This window comes from Polyodon spathula, chromosome 14 (genome assembly GCF_017654505.1).
Source record: "Polyodon spathula isolate WHYD16114869_AA chromosome 14, ASM1765450v1, whole genome shotgun sequence".
Lineage (NCBI taxonomy): Eukaryota > Metazoa > Chordata > Actinopteri > Acipenseriformes > Polyodontidae > Polyodon > Polyodon spathula.
This window is the reverse complement of record NC_054547.1, coordinates 24,823,341-24,829,340: the sequence shown is the minus strand read 5'-3', so window position 1 is coordinate 24,829,340 and position 6,000 is coordinate 24,823,341.

The following is a 6,000-nucleotide window of genomic DNA, read 5'->3' as shown; positions in this document are numbered from 1 at the left end:
GTTGTTTCTGTTGGTTCACCTGGATCTAGGCAGTAGTTATGGGATCAGTTAACTATTAGAAAACAGATGAGCATTGATGGGCTGAATGGCCTCTTCTCGCTTATAATTAAAAACAGATTTCATTATTTTTCACATGGGTTTCTGAGTGGTGAAGTGCGTTTTAACGTGATACAGCAATCTGTATTGGTAAACAAACACTAGTAACCCCCCAGTGCCCTCTAAAGCACTTATTATATAATATAATGTTATTAACAACTGGGCAGTGGTAATTGACTTACTTCACATATTTTGGATGTCATGTTATGACTTACAGAGCAATACACTAGATGGTGCTTGTGGCAGGCTGACGAGTGGAAAGAGGCCCAGAGACAGACTGCAGTTCAAAAAAATAACTATTTTATTATAAATAAACACAAAAATGAAAGGGCACAAGGGCCAAAACAAAGCAATTTAAACACAAAGAAAGACAAAAAGCAAAACTTACAAAAATAACAATTTCCAGGCTGGGCAATGCCTTCACTGGATTCAAACAACCAAAAAAAACAACCTGCTTCCTCAGCTCCCTCTTCCAAATGAGAAGCAGAAGCCTCCTTTAATGTCAGGTGGCTGGGCGCTGATTGATCGTTAATTAACCTAATCAACCCCAGCCACCTGAACATAATAAACCCAGGCAGGTAGGGGAAATTAACCCCATCCCTGCCAATTTAAAAAGGGCAGAGCTTTGCTCTGCCACACACCTCCCCCCATGTACAACGTACACCGGCCGCAATCGGCCAACTCCCCCCTTCCCCCCACCCTCCCCACCCCCCTCCCCCCAAGAGCCCAGTTATGTCCCTTGGGTGGGCTGTTATCGTGGGTGGTGGTGGGCGTGGTTGATGTCGGAGCCCCCAGGTCTTCTTTGGTTGAGGGGGCCCCGGATCTCCAAGGTAGCACGGCAGCGACGGCGGCCCGGCTCCCTCTGGTGGCGGAGGCGGCGACGGCGGACCCTCGGCAACCCTAAAAAACAAAAAGGAGACACCAGCAGTCCCAGGCGATGCGAAGCAGCAGGCAACACCAGGCGATCCAAATGTGTCATCCCTGAGCGGAGCGGGCGTGGCATCCCTGGGTGGTGCAAGACAGGCATCCTTGGGTCATAGCTCCTCCCCTCTGGGCTCTGAGAGCAGCGGCTCCTCCCTCTTGGGCTCTGGGAGCGGCGGCTCCTCCCTCTCGGGCTCTGGGAGTGGCGGCTCCTCACCCCTCTCGGGCTCTGGGAGCGGCGGCGGCTCCTCACCCCTCTCGGGCTCTGGGAGCGGCGGCGGCTCCTCCTCCCTCTCGGGCTCTGGGAGCGACGGCGGCTCCTCACCCCTCTCTGGCTCTGGGAGCGACGGCGGCTCCTCACCCGTCTCTGGCTCTGGGAGCGACGGCGGCTCCTCACCCCTCTTTGGCTCTCGGGAAGGCGGCTCACCCCTCTCTGGCTCTCGGGAAGGCGGCTCACCCCTCTCTGGCTCTCGGGAAGGCGGCTCACCCGTCTTTATTGGAGTGACCGGGGCATCTCCCATGTCTACCGCCAGGTAATTAACCACCATGAGGGCAACCTCTGGGAAGGGCGCCGGGTGGTGTTGTTCCTCCCACTGTTCCCACCTCTCCCCATCTCAACGCCACAGCGTGTTGATAACTATGGGGAGATCATGGATGAGGTCTGCCTCAGGTTGCATCAACCAGTCCCAGATCTCCTGGGACAGTGGTGAAGGTGGTGGTGCTGGAGGTAGTGGGGTGGCCCCTGATGCCCGGGGTGAACATGGCACCTCTTCTTGGGCCTGGTTGTAGGGGCATCCTGCCCAGTTGTGGCCGTCCTCCTCACACCGGCCACACCGGTTTTCTGGTGGCACGTCTGGGCAGGACCGCCAACGATGGTCCTCCTTCCCGCACCAGGAACACCAGGGGAAGAGGCTGGCCGGGTCCTCCAGCGGTGGCTGCAGCAGCTTACATTTCTTCAGCTGCTGCTGCTTTTCCTGCCTTTTCTGCTGTCTGCTCTTCTTTCCCATTTTTTTTTTTTTTCAAAAAATAAAATTATCCCAAAAATTCCAAAAAATGAAAATAAATAAATAAATAAATACTGCTCTGAGCCTCTAGGTGGTGCTATCCCACTCTGACACCAAATGTGGCAGGCTAGCGAGTGGAAAGAGGCCCAGAGACAGACTGCAGATCAAAAAAATAAATATTTTATTATAAACACAAAAATGAAAGGGCACAAGGGCCAAAACAAAGCAATTTAAACACAAAGAAAGACAAAAAGCAAAACTTACAAAAATAACAATTTCCAGGCTGGGCAATGCCTTCACTGGATTCAAAACATTCAAAAATCACAAACACCAACCTGCTTCCTCAACTCCCTCTTCCAAATGAGAAGCAGAGGCCTCCTTTTATGTCAGGTGGCTGGGCGCTGATTGATCGTTAATTAACCTAATCAACTAATCAACCCCAGCCACCTGAACATAATAAACCCAGGCAGGTAGGGGAAATTAACCCCATCCCTGCCAATTTAAAAAGGGCAGAGCTTTGCTCTGCCACAGTGCTATTGTCCAATTATTGCAGAGTTTAAAGAGTTCAGTATGTTTGTTTATACAAGAATGGCACCATTGTTTGATGAGTGATATCTCTTGAGATATGAATGATATCTCAAAGTGTTATCCTCCAGAAACCAAGCAGAGCACACTATGGCTGTCTAGGTGAAGAATTGTCTTCTTCCCTCTTTCCTAAGTCTATCTCCGCTTACACTGTGTCGTCTGGTCCTGGTTTCTGCACTGCACTTAAAATGTCGGTTAGCGTTTGAGTGATTAAATATAGAACCTGTCATGATTAAACAAACTAAAACCACTGGGGGACAAAACAGTCAAGAAAACTATTTAAATAGAAAATAGAAAATAGAGGCCGCCAAATCTATTCAAAATAGAAATAGGTTGCTAGTTTTGAGACATTTTCATTGGCAGTATGAAAGGAAATTTTGCTTCCAATCAGCTTATAATCACTCAGCTCAGAAGTTAATTGCCATTGATTAGTAATGAGTTGTGAAATACAATTATTGGCACACCCCTAGTATTTAAGAAAAAACATATTCAGATTCTTAAAGAATGTTTTGTGAAGTGCTACCAATATTTCCACACCCACTGCTAATGATAAAAAACCCTATACTAATATTTACCCTTCTGGGCACTGCCAGTATAGTTCATACAGAATGTAACAACAGTCTTGCCAACACATACCTTCTTAGACAGATAGTCAAATACAAGAAACAGGCTCAGCAGGTGCGTGGTTGAAGAGCATCCAGCCCCACTCACTTGGTTGCACAGCTTTCTTTCTGAACAAACACATATGTCTCTCTCTTTCTCTCCCTGGGACCCACAGCATTGCCTCTCGCTGAGCACCCAGTTGGAGGGGAATTGATGGATAGAGTGACTGGAGGTGCTTCATCTATGCATGTGTGTCTTTCATGCATAAATCCCTATTTCCATTGCATTTTAAAAACATTACAAGTAAGAACATACAAAGAACATCAGAAAGTTCACAAATGAGAGGAGGCCATTCGGCCCATCTTGCTCGTTCGGTTGTTAGTAGCTTATTGATCCCAGAATCTCATCAAGCAGCTTCTTGAAGGATCCCAGGGTGTCAGCTTCAACAACATTACTAGTCATGAATGACATGTGAATAAAAAAAGATTTCCCTCAGTTTCTTTCAAGTCCTGAGAATAATGTTCTCAATTCTACATCCCGTTGGCAGAACGTTGCAGTTCACCCATAACAGGAAGTCATACATTTAAGGAAATGTGTTTTATCCACACAATTAATTGAACAGTTTGCCGAAATCCATGTTGACCACAGTAATGTGTTTGCTCAGCTGTGCAGTTTAGCTGGAGTTATTCGATGCTGGTATAATGATATTTTTCTAGCAATAGCATACATTTTCTCTTGGATTATTCAACAAGGTACAACTATGACAAATGATTAAATAGATCTTAAAGATAGAATGGAAAGGGTTTAAAAATGATTCTCTTACCCCCGTGTCATCCATGTTATTGAGTTTCCATTCCTGTCTTATTTCTGTTTTTCATCACATCTTTGAAAATGAAAAAGTTTAAGATCAGCAAGGTTCATAGCCACAAGACTATATCCACTGAAGCCCATATCAGCCATAGTCCAGTATCCCAGAATGTGGGACTAAAGGTTAGAGAGTGAGACAAACTTGGTTTACCTGCTGAGAACTGTGTTGTTAACAATATTGAGACTGTTCTTGTTTTTTTAATTATTATTTAAGGAAAACAATATGCTGTAATGGTAGCCCAAATAAAGAACACTTTAACACTTTACAGTAAGTGTCTCTAATTACTGTGTATTTACATAGCTGTTACTTAGTAAATACATGTGTACTTACACATAATTACAATGTTATTATGCATACTTACGATATACATAATGCATGTTATAACCCTAACCCTAACCCTAGCGCTAAACCCTGAGACAAGTGAGACCTTCACCATGCAATACTCGACCTATGGTTGAAATAGAAACCCCAGTATGACTTCCAGCCAATTCACTTTGAATATCTTTGGAAGACAATCTTCTATTAACCTTCCTCACAATTCTTCTACTTGTGTTTGGTGAAAGAACCTTCATTCTTCCAGACCGAGGGAGCGTTGTCTTCTACTTCTTGATAATAGAAACTATAGTTGAAATTGGCATATTCAAATGCTTGGAAATCTTCTTGTATCCTTCTCCAGATTTATGACAATAAATAATTTTGTCACATGAAGGTGACAAAATAGCTCATTACTTAAGGGTAATGACAGCAGTCATCCTGTGCCCAACCCTTTTATATTCTCAAAGAATGTTTACTTACTTTTCTAGAAATAGGTTCTGCATGATTTCTATTACATGAGAGTAGATGTTGAACTTCATGCTGATTTGAACTCGGCTCTCGCCAAGATAAGCACCAACTAAGACATAGCTTTGCAGTAAACTAATGTGATCCATCTGCATCTCCATTCATTTGCGTTGTTTTCCGTTTGATGATATAGATATCCTTCTGTCTGGTGTTGATTGCTGAGGTGTAATGCTGGCTCCAGGGATCAGCTCATTTTGCCTCCCCAGCACATCAGCACACACAACGGCTGTGATGCTGGCTCCGGGGATCAACCCAGTGCAGTCTCCCCAACGCATCAGCATAACAACCGTCTGGATTGAGCCAAGTAGGGTACATCTCTGGGGTCTTCAAATGGGCACCAAACATCCTCGGTGTTTCGTTGACTAGCCCACGACATCTCAAGAGGGCTCAACAGTGATTCTGGCATCCCAGCATCACACCCCTCCATCCCCCACTCAGCTCAGCCCAGCTTACTTACCTTTACATCAGAGTTGCTTTCTTTCTATTGTGCTTGAGATCCCCATCCAGAATATTTCCATCTCAACCACAGCCAGTTGCTGCTCCTTTCTGCTGCTTCAGATAAGTTCTTCACTGTGCGACGCAACTCTTGGCCACTGAACCATCCTTGGCTAAGACCCACATTCCATCCTGTCAAAATGTGCCTTAATGTTGCAGGTAATGAACACAAAGGACAAGAGGGATCCTCATCCACCCAGAGGTTTAGTTTCTGTGGTGATGGAAGAACCTCATATGCTGATCTGATGACGAAACTGATCCTGCTCTGTTCCATTGTCCATAGATCTTGCCAGCCTATCTTGCGCTGTTCCACACTTTCCCATCTCATGCATTCTCCCTGCTTGGCCTGGGAAACGGCCTTTACACACCTGATCATCTCCTCCTGCTTTTGCACCTCATTGAATGCCAGCTTCCTCCGTTGAGCCGGGGTTGCCATGGCCATGTAGGAGGAGCTGAACTGAGACCAAAACCTCCTTTTCCATGCTGAACTTGCCCCATAATATCTCCGATTTGAAGGGCAGCCTTAGCATCTTCCACAGCTTTCTTTGCTGCCCATTTTCTTCCAATTTGCAACACAGGTGCTGCCTC